The sequence below is a fragment of the Phacochoerus africanus genome, chromosome 12, assembly GCF_016906955.1.
Source record: "Phacochoerus africanus isolate WHEZ1 chromosome 12, ROS_Pafr_v1, whole genome shotgun sequence".
Lineage (NCBI taxonomy): Eukaryota > Metazoa > Chordata > Mammalia > Artiodactyla > Suidae > Phacochoerus > Phacochoerus africanus.
In genome coordinates, this window is record NC_062555.1 from 7871042 (window position 1) to 7886540 (window position 15499).

The window sequence follows — 15499 nt, forward strand, 5'->3', positions numbered from 1 at the left end:
AATTTAGTCTTTTTATTCCCATTTTTCTTATAATCTATTCCTTACAAATGAGTTAGTACTCCCATACAAGGGGAAGATTACACACGAGTTTGAATAGGAGGCAGTGATTATTAAGAACCATTTAGATGCTGCCTACCACCTGATCCTTAGCTATTTGTTTATCTTTTATTAAGCTATGTCTATCATCCCTATCTATCTATCTATCTATCTATCTATCTATCTATCTATCTGTCTGTCTGTCTATCATCTATCACGTATTTGTACCTTCAGTCATAAGAGTGTAAAGTAGCTGAGGTCATTCAGTTTCTAATTTTATGACCTTGTAATTCCAAATCATGAAGTGGGAATATTGGATGCTGAGCCTGGGAATCATGAGAACTTGACTCCACTTTTGCTATGCATGCCCTATTTTATGTCTTATATTTTAATCAGTATTAGGTGACGTTATTTGGGTCTCTTTAGTTTCACTGTGAACTGAACCCAAATCATTGCCAAGCAGAGCAGCTCTTTACGTCAAATCGGCTCCCATTTATTTTATTTTATTTTTTGGAACTCATTATTTCTTCTTCAGTGTGTCCCTTCCATGAAAAATAATTTCTCAGATCTTACGTAATAGAAATTGGGAATTTAAAATTCTATTATTGGTCTTGGGAAGTGTTAATTTCTCATAATAAGGGATGCAAAGAAATCAGAGCTACCTTTCTAAAATAAAAATTCCTTCTGTGTTTGAGCATGCCTGAGAAGAAAATTTGAGCAAAAAGAGAAAAACTAGCAAATCAAAAGTAAGTCTAGAGTTATATAGTTGTCTTCATGGTGTGTGCCATTTGGTTGTCATTTTCACATATTTCCCTGAATGTGCATATATTCAATAAACATATAAGTAATCACTTTAACAATAAGTGATTAGTTGTATGTTTATTGAAAGGACCCTTTTTGATTAGACACATACCTACTTCTTCTGTTCCTTTTTTCGTTGTGCTGCTTGCACCCCACATCATAGCCACACTGGACTTCCAAGAGCCTTTTTATGAACTCAGAACTTTATTTACGCTGCTCTTTCTGTTGTAAACACCTTTTCTCCTTCTCTTGTCACTAAACATATATCCACAGACCTTGTGAAAATAACTGCTGCTTAAACTAAGTGTTACTTGCTCAGAAAAAAGCCTTCTTTGCCATCCTTAAACCAGTCATTTTCCTTTAATAATAAAATCTAATAACATCATATAAATAAAAAAATGTATATATGCATATGTATAATTGATATACAATATTGTCTTAGCTTCAGCTATATAGCAAAGTGATTCAGTTATATATACACATGTATTTCCAACTATTTTCCATTATAGGTTATTCAAAGATATTGACTATAGTTCCCTGTGTTATACAGTTGATCCTTATTGCTTGTCTATTTTATGTACAGTAGTTCATACCTATTAACCCCATACTTCTAATTTATCCCTTCCCCCCTCAATATCTTACATTTTTGATAGTCTATCTTGAAGTGTCTAATTAAATATTTTTCTGTAGTTTTGTGACATCTACTTACCTATGCATACCACAAGGACAAGAAATATGCTTTTTTATTTTTTCCTAACCATTGCAAACAGAGTATTAGACCAGTATCTACAAAGACCAGATTCTCCACAAGATTGGTTGAGTATATCAATTAATCAATGAATGGAAGAGCTGTCACTAAAGTTTAGTTGAGATACACATAGACTTGTACCTCTTTTGTTGCCTTTCTGCAGAGGTGAGAGAGACCTCCATCCAAAATTTAATTTGAAGTTTGAAGCTGACAGAGAGTCATGTACACAATAGAGTATGAAAAGATTTATGAGTTACATAATGAAGTTTTCTGAGGAGAGCTGTCAGATGCTCAAGCTGCTCTGGAAGTAACTTGAGAAGGAAAAGAAGTTGCCCTGTATTAGGACAGAGGGCTGAGGAGAGGGTTTTTGTATCTAAGCAAGAGCTTGCATGGTTGGGACCTTATGCAAGAGCCAAAAGGGGGCACATCCACTTTCTTATAAACTGTTCCAGATATATGAGCAGAAGGGAACAGGAGAAATGGAGCATAAAAGTGGTCAGCAGTAAAGCATGGCACAAATAAACTTCTCTATAAAACAGATACAGACTCAGACATAGAGAACAGACTTGTGGTTGCCAAGCGGGAGGGGAGGACATGGGTTGGGTGGGGAGTTTGGGGTTGGTAGAGGCAAACTCTTGCATTTAGAGTGGATAAGCAATGAGGTCCTCCTGTACAGCACAGGGACCTCTGTCCAGTCTCTTGGGATAGACCATTAAGGAGGATAGTATGAGAAAGGGAATACACATACATGTGTGACAGTGTCGTATGCTGTACAGCAGAAACTGATGCAACACTGTAAATCAACTACACTCATTAAAAATAAAAATAAAAAGCCTAAAAAGAAAAGCGTTCGGCAGTCAAATACCAAAAAAATGGGTTCATTGCAGTCCCTAAAGAGGGATAGTTCGCACCTCTGTGTATTGTGCATTTACTCATTTACTAGTCACTGTGTTGTGTGGTTTTTATTCATTTAATCCTCATAACAAATTTGAAGTGCCAGTAATATTATACAGTATTATACAGATGAATAGACAAAAGATAGGAAAATCACTTTAGAGGATCACAATTTTAGCAAAGCCAGGCGTAAGAGACAGGTATGTGTGATTCAAAAATCTATTATCTTAAACATAATTTATTCTTCCTTCTTCTGACCTGAATATTTTACCCTCTTCATTATTTTTCTAAGATCTACATAAATATGAATATAAAGAAGAAAAGGTTATTAAGGTCAGATATTGCCATGCATAAATCATATTGAGATTGAAAAAAATAACATTAAGACAATTGTACTTTTAATGTAACTCTGAGTAACATCCATAGACTCTGCCAATCAAAACAAATCTATAAACTGATAGAAGCAAATATGCACATGGGCCTATGACATCCTTAGTGGGCTTTAGTATTCGTAACATATTTTTTGTCTCTTCGAAGTTACTTTTTATTCTCATATTGTATATACATGCCTATTAGTATGTGACTTGCAGAACAAATGAATAATCATATTTACCTCTACTACACATCATTTTTATATCTCTCACATAGGTTGTGGAGTCAGATAATTGAGTTTAAATCCTGCTTCTGTCTTTTAAAAAATGTGTTACACACCCAGTCTGAATAACATTTCCTACCTGGAAGATGTGTTTTAAGACTAAGAAAAAATAAGTAAAATAGCTAGCATAGCAACTGTCAAAACCATCTGATCATTAATCATTAGTTCTCTTTTCCCTTTCTAAGCTTCTCTTTGATTGTCTCTGCTGAGTTTTTAACTTATTTAGATAGAAGAGCTTTTTTGGTAGAATAAAAATAATACATACACATTTTTTCTGGCAGTATATCTTTAGGGAATTCCCATTGTGGCTCAGTGGTTAACGAATCTGACTAGGAACCATGAGCTTGCGGGTTCGATCCCTGGCTTTGCTCAGTGGGTTGAGGATCCGGGGTTGCCATGAGCTGTGGTGTAGGTTGCAGACGCAGCTCGGATCCCGTGTTGCTGTGGTTCTGGCGTAGGCCAGTGGCTACAGCTCCGATTAGATCCCCAACCTGGGAACCTCCGTGTGCCCTGGGTGCGGCCCTAAAAAGACAAAAAGACAAATATATATACATAGAGACAAAATAAGATTATTTTGGTATATTTGAATCAGTAAATCATATTTCCTTATAGATTATATCACTCTAAAATCATGTTCGTTTTTTTTAGTTCCTCATCTGCCCACATCTTCATTGTATGGAAGGCGAATAATTTTAATGGTAACAACTTATCTTTTAGTTGGTGTTTGAACAACCCCTAAAACCGGTGGACACATTTACGTGATATTCTATGCAATATTTGTGGGGAGAAGGTTCTTCACGATATCTAAGATAAAGTGGATTTTGTCTGATGCCCCATGATGCACTCTTCCTAAGTTTCTCATTAAGGCACAGGAAATGAGTAAACAGGAATTAAGCATTTCTAAAATTTATTGATAACAACCACTGTCTGCAGAATTGGGGGAAGAGTTTTCATCAGTGACAATGATGTGATGTAGGACATAATGATGAGGGAGGACGAGCCTACTTCTAAGGCTGTAAAATAGTACAGAATTCACTCAACCTTTAGTTTTTGCTAAGAGCTGTGTGATGTGTACCAAGAAGAAAATCAAAGATCCCCATTTTAAAACACATATTGCTTTTGGAGAAAACCTTCATCGCCATCTACTTTTATTTTTTTTTAATTATTACTCTTCGGTGTGTAGGTATTTTTGCTTCCCTACAATGGTAATGGTCTAATTACCATTAATCTTTCAGTCCCATCAATTCTCAAATATCTCAAAGTGGTTTGAAAATGCAAATATGTTTACTAATTCAACTACTTGAATAAATGATTACAATAATTTCCTATTTTCTTTGGTAAGAAATAAGATCTCTTTAGTAGGATATTGTTGTCAAATGTACATGCATTTATTAAGAATAGCTTATTCTATGTGTTCTTAATATATATATGATATATTGTTGTATGATTCCACCTTTTTTGTCTTTCTTTTTTTCATTTTTAAAGTTTTATTGAAGTATAGTTGATTTATAGTGTTGTGACAATTTCTACTGTACAAAAAATGATGCAGTTATACACACATCCACTCTCATTCAGATTATTATTTGATATAGATTATCAAAGAATATTAGGTAGAGTTCCCTGTACGATACAGTGGGTCCTGGTGGGCCAGTTATTCCATATACTGCAATGTGCATATGCCATCCCCAAATCCCCAGTCCATCCCTCCCTTCCTATACTTTCAGAGATTTATATCTTTGGCACTGCCCTCATCTTGCATGGTGTATTTAAATACAAAATAAACATCTCCACCTCTATGCTAAATAGAATAAGCAAACATTGTTCTTAAACCTCAAATTTGCTCAAACTCACAAACTCACTCTTTCCAGAGTTAGCTCCTTCCTAATGAAAAGCAATACCACACACCCAGCAACTCAAGCCCATACTTTGGTTCTTGTTTACCTCATCCCTCAATTTAATTAATGGTAGCACCTTGAACATGTATCTCAACTTTTCTCTGTTTTGACTACTGTTTGCCTAGTAGTCATCTCTTGCCTGTTTTAATGCAGTGGTCTCTTGTCTCCTCCTTTCAATCTTGTTCACTGAAAAATATTTCGCCACAGAACAATCACAAATCATAATTCAGATCATAGCCTTTCCCTGCTTACAGGCTTTACCTGGAGGGGCTCTAAGGTTCAGCTTGGCCAGGCTCTGCCTACCTCATTAGCATCATGTGCTATCATTTTTCCTTTCCCACAGTCTCCATCAGCTATCCTGGTCTCCCTTCTGTGCTTCTATCATGCCAAACTTTTGCTGACTCTAAATCTTGATTTGATGCAGCAACTCTCCAACCCCCAGTTAAACATCATCACATTTTTTTTTCAAATTGTTACCCAAAGGAAGATTATCTTCCTTACTTCTTGATTATTTGTTTGTTGTTCATCTCTGCCCACTCAAGTTAAGCTCCATAATGGCAAAAAAAAAAAAAAAAAAAAAAAAAAAGAAAGAAAGAAAGAAAAAAGAAAATTGACTGTTCTGTTTGCCACCTCTCCATTCAAACTAATAAACTAAATCCAAAAATCTTAGGAAAGTATAACACTGGATGGATATATGAACCCGTGTCATTCTGAAATTAGGTCCATATTTCTCTTGTACTGTTTTTGTAGATCAGTGGGGTGATTCATTTTAGATGACAGACACATTGTTACATTTCCTTGTGTAGCTTGTAAATGTATCGCGTTGAGAGGAGAGAGGGAAGGGAAATGAGCTGTTTGTCTATTTGACTGACTCCAATTAGTCGGCATAAGTCAGAACCCAGCAAAGGGACCCTGCTGGGAAAAAGAGAGAAAAGGTACAGTCCTATCATTTCTTTGCAGGCGATCATCATTCATCTCGCACCATGACTTTCTTATGCTTTCAGTGTGGGTATTTTCAGAGTGGTAGGTAGTGATGCACCAGAGAAAAGTTCACTTTGTTTCAGTTAAGGAAAATAATGATAATAATAAAGAAACAGCATCAACTTTAAGCATTCACTTACAATCATGAGTAAATTTTATTATCCTTTAACATAAAAAAAACTCACCTGCAAAGAAGAAGAGAATTTGTATCACTAGGACTGGTGACAGTGACAATAGGGGCAGACACATTTTACAGATATTTAATATATACCACTTCGCTTCTGGAAGCATCCTTTCTTTCAGAGGGCAAGTACAGACTGCTTGAAATAGGGGAGACTGAAGTCAATATTTCAACACCTTCTTTCAGGGCAAACATAGCAACACAAAACTGCCTTGGAGCTGCTATTCAGTGACTAGTTTCTTTCTTCAGCATTGATATGTACCCTGTGTTTTACTAAACAAATACAGCACTGAATACCCTTAGAATGTTATTTTCTGGGCTAGACAATATTTGTCCCTTAGTCTATTCCAAAAGAAAAATATCTGCTGGTTTCTTCCTATTGAAGGTAATAAAGAGCCCTTCTTCCTCTTTATCTCTTAGGACTGTGTTTTTATACAAGCCCAGATGCATAAATGTGTCATAATGTTCTGTCAGCACAGGGAAATCCCATTTCTCTTTTCTCTTTGTTGGAAAACTCTCCTAGCACTTTGTAATAACTTCATTCATTCATTCTTTTTTTTTTTATTTCCCCGATACATTATGTTTTTTCTACTGTACAGCACGGTGACCCAGTTACACATGCAGGTATACATTCTTTTTTCTCACATTATCCTGATCCATCGTAAGTAACTAGACATAGTTCCCAGTGCTACACAGCAAGATCTCATTGCTAATTCATTCCAAAGGCAACGGTCTGCATCCATTAACCCCAAGCACCCCATCCATCCCCCTCCCTCCCCCCTCCCCCTTGGCAACCACAAGTCTATTCTCCAAGTCCATGATTTTCTTTTCTGTGGAAAGGTTCCTTTGTGCTGTATATTAGATTCCAGATATAAGTGATAGCATATGGTATTTGTCTTTCTCTTTCTGACTTACTTCACTCAGTATGAGAGTCTCTAGTTCCCATCCATGTTGCTGCAAATGGCATTATTTTGTTCTTTTTATGGCTGAGTAGTACTCCATCATGTATATATACCACATATTCCTAATCCAGTTGTCTGTCGATGGACTTTTGGTTGTTTCCATATCTTGGGTATTGTGAATAGTGCTGAGATGAACAGGGGGGTGCATGTGACTTTTTCAAGGAAAGTTTTGTCCAGATATATACCCAAGAGTGGGATTGCTGTGTCATATGGTGGTTCTATGTATAGTTTTTTAAGGTACCTCCATACTGATCTCCATAGTGGTTGTATCAGCTTACATTCCCACCAACAGTGCAAAAAATGTTCTCTTTTCTCCACACCCCGGCCAGCATTTGTTATTTGTGGACTTATTAATGATGGCCATTCTGACTGGTGTGAGGTGGTATCTCGTGATAGTTTTGATTTGTATTTCTCTAATAATCAAGGATGTTGAACAGTTTTTCATGTGCTTTTTGGCTATCTGTAAATCTTCTTGGAGAAATGTCTCTTCAGGTCTTTTTGCCCATTTTTCCATTGGATTTTTTGCTGTTGAGTTGTGTGAGTTGTTTCTATATTTTAGAGATTAAGCCCTTGTCAGTTGCATCATTTGACGCTATTTTCTCCCATTTTGTAAGTTGTCTTTTTTGTTTTCTTTTTGGTTTCCTTTGCTGTGCAAAAGCTTGTCAGTTTGATTAGGTCCCATTGGTTTATTTTTGCCTTTATTTCTGTTGTTTTGGGAGACTGACATGAGAAAACATTTGTAAGGTTGATGTCAGAGAATGTTTTACTTATGTTCTCTTCCAGGAGTTTGATGGTGTCTTGTCTTATATTTAAGTCCTTAAGCCATTTTTAGTTTATTTTGTTGCATGGTGTGAGGGTGTGTTCTAGTTTCATTGATTTGCATGCAGCTGTCCAGGTTTCCCAGCAGTACTTACTGAAAGACTGTCTTTTTCCCATTTTATGTTTTTGCCTCCTTTGTCAAAGATTAACTGACCATAGGTGTCTGGGTTTATTTCTAGGTTCTCTATTCCATTGGTCTGTCTGTCTGTTTTGGTACCAGTACCACACTATCTTGATGACTGTGGCTTTGTAATATTGCCTGAAGTCTGGGAGAGTTATGCGTCCTGCTTGGTTTTTGTTCCTCAGAATTTCTTTGGCAATTCTGGGTCTTTTGTGGTTCCATATAAATTTTTGGACTGTTTCTTCTAGTTGTGTGAAAAATGTCATGGGCAATTTGATAGGGATTGCATTGAATCTGTAGACTGCTTTGGGTAGTATGGCCATTTTTACAATATTAGTTTTTCATTCATTTTTTAAGTCACTGAGTCACTCATCAGATAGTTACTGATGTTCCCTGACTATCAGATTCTCTAGAGATGCTCAGAATAAGATTGTGCAAAAGTTGTACTCCTTCTCATGAGGCATAGAGTTTAGTGTAGATACAGGTATTTATCAGATAACCACTAAAACTGAAGTGCCAGAAAATGCTTAAGAGCATGTAATTGCTGTAATTGATTAAGATAATTTTAACATGTTATAAGTAGTTAGAAAAAAATTTATGCTGCCATAAAATGTATCAGTAGGAAATCTGAGTAGAGACCTAGGTCTTTGGTTACATCCACTATTTTAAATGCACCAAAACAAGACTCTGTTTTTTTTTTTTTTGGCTTTTTGGCTTTTTGCTATTTCTTTGGGCCGCTCCTGCGGCATATGGAGGTTCCCAGGCTAGGGGTCGAATCGGAGCTGTAGCCACCAGCCTACGCCAGAGCCACAGCAACGCGGGATCCGAGCCACGTCTGCAACCTACACCACAGCTCACGGCAACGCCGGATCGTTAACCCACTGAGCAAGGCCAGGGATTGAACCCGCAACCCCATGGTTCCTAGTCGGATTCGTTAACCACTGCGCCACGACGGGAGCTCCGACTCTGATATTTAATACAATAAGAGTCAGGCATTTTGCTAGTTAAGAGGTCATGATAAGCGGACACATTTATGGTTCCTGCGAGGTCATCACTGTATGTCTTAATAATGCAAGATCATAAGAAAATCAGAAGACATTAAGTGGCTCACTTTGCTTGTCATGTTTACTTAATTGTGCTTAGTATTCATTCATTCAGTAATTCGACTGGAAGCTAGGAAATATCTCATCTCTGGAGAGGTCATAAAGAAGTAAAAGTTTATAGCCTTTGTCCTCAAGTGACCTTATGGTGTATACAAGGACATATCAGTATATCTCAAAGGAGGAGAGTATCTATTTACAACAATAGACTACACATTTTATTTTCTTTAGAGGAAAAAACAAATATCTATGCAATAATTTAGGGCAGAAACATCTCTATTATATTTTATAACAAATTACTTTTCTTATAAATAAATCAGCGCATAGTATCTTTTCTTTTTTCTCCAATTCAGTGACGTTAAATGTCAGAAAGGAAAAGAATCTTGTAAAAATATCCACCTTGATTGACAAAATTAAATTATATGTCAGAGACATCCAGAATTGTAAACGGCTTTCCTATTATTGGAGTTAATGATGAGAACACTGCTGTTGATAATTCAAATATTTCTTCTATATAGTTTATTTGGGAGTTTATTTATTGATTCTGGCAAGTAACATTTACCTATTCCTGACTGAAGAGTAGTTTTTCTCAAGTTTGGTTTCCTTGCCTGGGTAGAACTGGGAGGGATGGCTGCAGAGGATAGACCTCTCCTAGCCTTTATTTCCATCAGTCTGGAAAGAAATTGGGTAACAGATGTTATAGCCACATATCCTATATTTATGTAGATTCTTATATCCGCTGTTTGACTATTTACAAAGACATTTTCTTTGACAACTTTCATCAAAAAAAAAGAAAAGCTATTATAATGGTTATATGTGTCTACATTTTATAGATAAAAAGTAAGATTGAGAGTTTCCTTTACTTGACCAAGTGCACAGTACTTGCAAATAGTGGAGGTAATAAAAAAGCCAACCTTTATGAATTGAAGTCTGAGGCTGTATGGATTACGTCCCTCTGCAAGATAGGAAATCCAGTGTGATCACAGCTAATTTAAATCCTTCAAACAGCAACAATTATAGTAGAGAAGGGAAAAGCTCTTAAAGCCAATAAACCCTTTTGAAATGTATGCAGTACAAAGTGCTGATATTTATTCCTTTGGAGAAGATATGATTATGTCAGATAAGAGTAAGGAAAACATAAAGCAAAGTAGCAGGCCCCCTTATAACCGTGACGACGTACGTACACTTAAAGGAATTCAGATTTTCCTCTTTCCTGTGGCATTGCTTATAAAAGCATTATGATGTACTATGCAAGATTACTTTTCCATTTTGCTTTGTGATACCTATAGTCATACGGTTCTTAAATCCCTGCCGCTATCTGAAAACTCACATTTTCTGAGGTAGTTAGTAGATTATCCACTCCATGGAAATTATTTTATTTGTGCCAACAGATAGATTGGCGCATACCTAATCTCCTCTCAGCTACCTGAAACCTCGCATTTTCTTCACCACGCACTTTATATCAAGTGAGCTCTGGCCATCTCCTCTGGACATTACTATTGAGTAAGCACAGTGGTGGAACTTGCTATAAAAATGACAGCAGTACTTTGACCTCTGCTCAAATTTTCTTAGCCCATGGATTCAGTCAGTGAAGTGGAACAGTTTAGGAGCTGGAAGTCTTGTTTCTGTTGACAAGCTTTTCAGCTGGATGCTTCAGATATACAGTATTTACCAGTTTACTGTTTTAGAGATGACTGGCCTCAAAAGAGCAAACTCTGCAGATGAAAGTTTGAAATCCAGTTTCAGTAAAATAAACTTCTCTCTTGGTGAGAGAAGTCATCTAAAGTGAACTGAGAAAGTATGCTCAGTTGTGAGCAAATACTTTTTAATAGGAATCTTTTAGAAAGGCTTTGAGCTTCAAGCAGGAAGTACTAAAGACAGTGTTACAAGTCAAAATGTTAAAGATACCATGGGTGCTTTTATGAGGACATTCATCAAGCACGTTTAAAATTTGTAGACTCAAAATTATTTGTTGTTTTAATTTTTTGATCTATTCAAATACACCAGCTCTGTGTGCGTGTGTACCTTTGTAAATTCATCTACAGTATTACATAGCATGTAGCTGTGCCATGTCATTTAGAACTTTGCAGAATCTTAATTATTATGGTTTCTGTCTCTGTCTCTTTCCCTTTTTTTTTTTTGGTCTTTTTGCCTTTCCTAGGGCCGCTCCCGCGGCATATGGAGGTTCCCAGGCTAGGGGTCCAGTCGGAGCAGTAGCCATCAGCCTACACCACAGCCACAGCAACGCGGGATCCGAGCCACATCTGCAACCTACACCACAGCTCATGGCAACACCGGATCCTTAACCCACTGAGTAAGGCCAGGGATCGAACCCGCAACCTCATGGTTCCTGGTCGGATTCGTTAACCCCTGAGCCACAACGGGAACTCCCTGTTTCTTTCCTCTGAAATGAACAAAACAGTTCTTTAATGATTGTGTTTTCTTCTATTCCTATTTTTCCTAATAATGAAAAAAAAATCTTGAAATCTTCATTTTCTTACTAATCAAATTAATGTGTTACTTTTCAAAATTCAACATGCTATTAAATTTGGAGAGGGACAAAATTATTGAATTGGCTAGAAGGCTATGTTTTGATAAATATAAAATGGTATTTACAAAGACTATTATAGAAACTGATATATTCTGTTGAGTTGTATTCAGTATAGCTTTCCTTCATTGCATGTCATTCATGGTCAGTTAGTAGTTGTTGTGCCAACTTCCTGTGTTAATTGCACGTAGGAACAAATGTCTTTTAGATTTCTCTCTTAGGAACATAGAGCCTTAAACTCCATATCTTCGCAATGGGAGAGGCCTTAATTTAAAATATCCCTATTCTCTTCACTCCACAAGAAAGAAAATGAAGGACTAGAATATTTCAATAATTCATTTAAATTCATAGGTTATTAACAGGAAATAGAGTCAAACTAAATATTGACTTCTTTTATATGTCTTTTCAAGCATTCCAAGCTGTCCTACCTAAGGAAATTTATGAAAATTTTGTACCCTAGTCCTATTGGGACCACTGTGAATACCAGAGGGCTTAGAGGGGCTCTGTTTTGCTCAGATTAAGAGTTTCTCAGTGGGTCTCTAAATGTTACATGCAGCTACTCAATTCATTCTGCCTGTATTGAATGAAGATTAGTGAAAATGGCCTTTTGGCCAGAGCATAAATTTCTGTAAAAAAGGGAAATCCAGGGAGGAAAAGCCATATGTCTTTATTCCTAAAACCTACTGATAAAGCTGATTTAAAATTAAAACATAGCAAGTTCCCGTTGTGATGCAGTGGCAATGAATCCAGCTAGTATCCATGAGGATTTGGGTTCGCTCCCCGGCCTTGCTCAGTGGGTTAGGAATCTGGTGGTTGCCGTGAGCTGTGGTGTAGGTCACAGATGCTGCTTGGATTCCATGTTGCTATGGCTGTGGCACAGGCTGGCAGCTGTTGCTCCGATTCTACCCCTAGCCTGGGAACCTCCATATGCCACAAGTGCACCCATTAAAAAACAACAACAACAACTAAAACATAGAGGCCAAAATAATACATATCATTTCATTCAATTTTTCATTTCACTTAGTCTTACCATACATATTAAAGATCACCAGTAAAAAAATGAAGGAGGATCTTACTAGATTTCTTTCTATACTTCCTTCATGTTATCTATACTCTCTAGACAAGTTCATGCCCCTTTTCCTTATCCCATTCACCTATATCCTTTTAAAAAAAAATTTACTAAGGTGTAGTTGACTTACAATGTTGTGCCAACTTCTGATGGGTCACGGAAAAGTGACCCACTTATATGAATACATATGCATTCCCTTTCTTGTATTATCCTCCATCATGGTCTATCCCAAGAGACTGGATAGAGTTCCCTGTGACAGACGCCAGGACCTCATTGCTTATCCAGTGTATCTGCTAGGACATCGCATAGTAGTGCAGAGATGCTCATTGGCACCTGCTCAGCTATATCCTTTAAATACTAGTTTTCAATAAGCAAGCAATAAATAAATAATCTAAAATAAAAACCTGTTAAGAGTGTTCTCCGTTTAGATGATGTGGGTCTCTTCCTTTGTGATAAGCAGATAAGAAAGTCTACTTCTCAACTTCGCCGTCAGAATGGAATGGCTTCTGGCAGGCACTTGGCATATTCTCACTCTCTCCCTCCCTCTCCCCCTCTCTCCCCCACTGCCTCATTCCTACTCAATCTCAAACCACTTTCATCCTCCTGGTAGGTATTTTCCTTTTTGACTTCAGAAAATGTTTCATGTATAACACAACACCTTTAGCGTGAGGTATTTTCATTCATACCCATTATACATATGAACCTATGAACTGTGTTCTTATTAAACTCTGGACTGTGTAAAACACAACCCTCTGAAGTTCCATCTTTACAATATCCTCTGTCTGTACTGCCTTGACCGTCCCCACCAAGACCCTTCTGAGCATTTATGTTCAGGCCACCCAGTTATGCCTTCTAAAGCGTAATTTCCTTTACTAAGTTTTTTTTTAACAAAACCTAAAACATCCCAGATTTTTGCTTTTTTTAAACACTCTGCATCACAACTTGTCATGACCATGAGGCTTCTTATTTCTCACATGTATCTCGTAAGTCCCCTGCATGTTAAAGACATTGCTAACTACACCAATTCTGTGTGCAAAAATGCGTCAGTGGAAAATACCGGACAAGCCATCCTGTATATTGCCCTTTCTTTGCTGTTTGTCAATATCTTTGACATTTTTCTTCAATTTCTGATTCGTTTTGGAATCCACAGATATCAGGTCACTCCTCATTTCAAAAGTATTGTGGCTCGGGGTTTGTCTTGCTCTAATACTAATCTGTCTTAATTTTTTTCCATATAAATATGCACATAGGAGTTCCTGTCATGGCTCAGTGGGAATGAACCCTACTAGTATCCATGAGGATGCAGGTTTGATCTATGGCCTCAGACTCAGAGGGTTAAGGATGTGACATTGCCGTGAGCTCTGGTGTAGGTCACAGGGGCAGCTCAGATCCCACGTTGCTGTGACTATGGTGTAGGACACCGGCTACAGCTCTGATTCGACCCCTCGCCTGGGAATTTCCATACACTGTGGGTGTACCCGTCCCCACAAAAAAAGACCTAAATGAGTAAATAAATAAATGTACCTGTCCAATTCTATTTATGATATAAAATTGTTATATCACATATGTGAGGTCTTATAGCCCACTTTGCATTTGCATACTTGCAAATTTCCAGCTGTTAGTGTAGATGCTATTGCCATGCCCCCTGCTAAAACCTTCTCTCCGCGTGAGCTCTAATTCTTACCTCCTTGGCCCATGCAAAGAAAAGACTTCTGGAATCTCCCCCTTCCCAGCATCATTTTTGTGTGTGTGTGTCTCTTTGATTTGTTATTTATGTCAATATAACTACTGGCATTTTGCCCATCTAAAAACCAAGCAACAAATTAATAAGCAACTAGATACTGCTTCATTTTTTTGGTTCTCGTTTTCAAAAGCAAATAGATGAACGCAAAAGGATTATCTACAGCCTTTCTCTAATTCTTCTCTTTTGATCTCTCTCCAAATCAAGATTTCATAACTCCACCATGTAATATAATTGTTCTTATAATATTCAACAATGATTTCCACCTTGCTGATTCCAGTGATCAGTTATCAGTTTTAATTTTAGCTAATTTACCCTCTCTCCTCCTTGATACATTTCCTCCCACTTGGTTTCCGAGTTATTATTACGTTTGTGCTTTTAGTCCCGTTGCTCCTCAGTCTGCATCACTTCTGTCTACTCTCCCGGATCCATCAACACGAACTCTTCACCCTCCTCCACCCCAAGGGACAGTCTCAGGGCTCAGTCCTTGATTAACGTTCTTCTTCATACTCTTGCCTTTTGTGATTCCACCTACTCTCTGAGATCAAATATCATCTTTAAACCAATAGTTTACAGTTTCAGCAGCAACATCTCATCCCAACTCCAGACCTATGTATTAAATTGTCTAGTTGACAAGTGACACTTTTTGCTTCACAGACATCTCAAAATCCATATGTTAAGGATAACTTTTGATCTGAGCCATCAAACATATTCTATCCCTGCCCCCATACCCACTCACATAATCTCATTTATTATTTTTTTTTCCTTTTTAGGGCCATACTTGCCACATACGGCAGTTCCCAGGCCAAGGGTCGAATCCGAGCTGTATCTGCAACCTGCACCACAGCTCATGGCAACACTGTATCCTTAACCCACCAAGGGAGGCTAGGGATTGAACCCCCATCCTCACAGAGACAACATTGGGTCCTTAACCTTCTGAGCCACAGG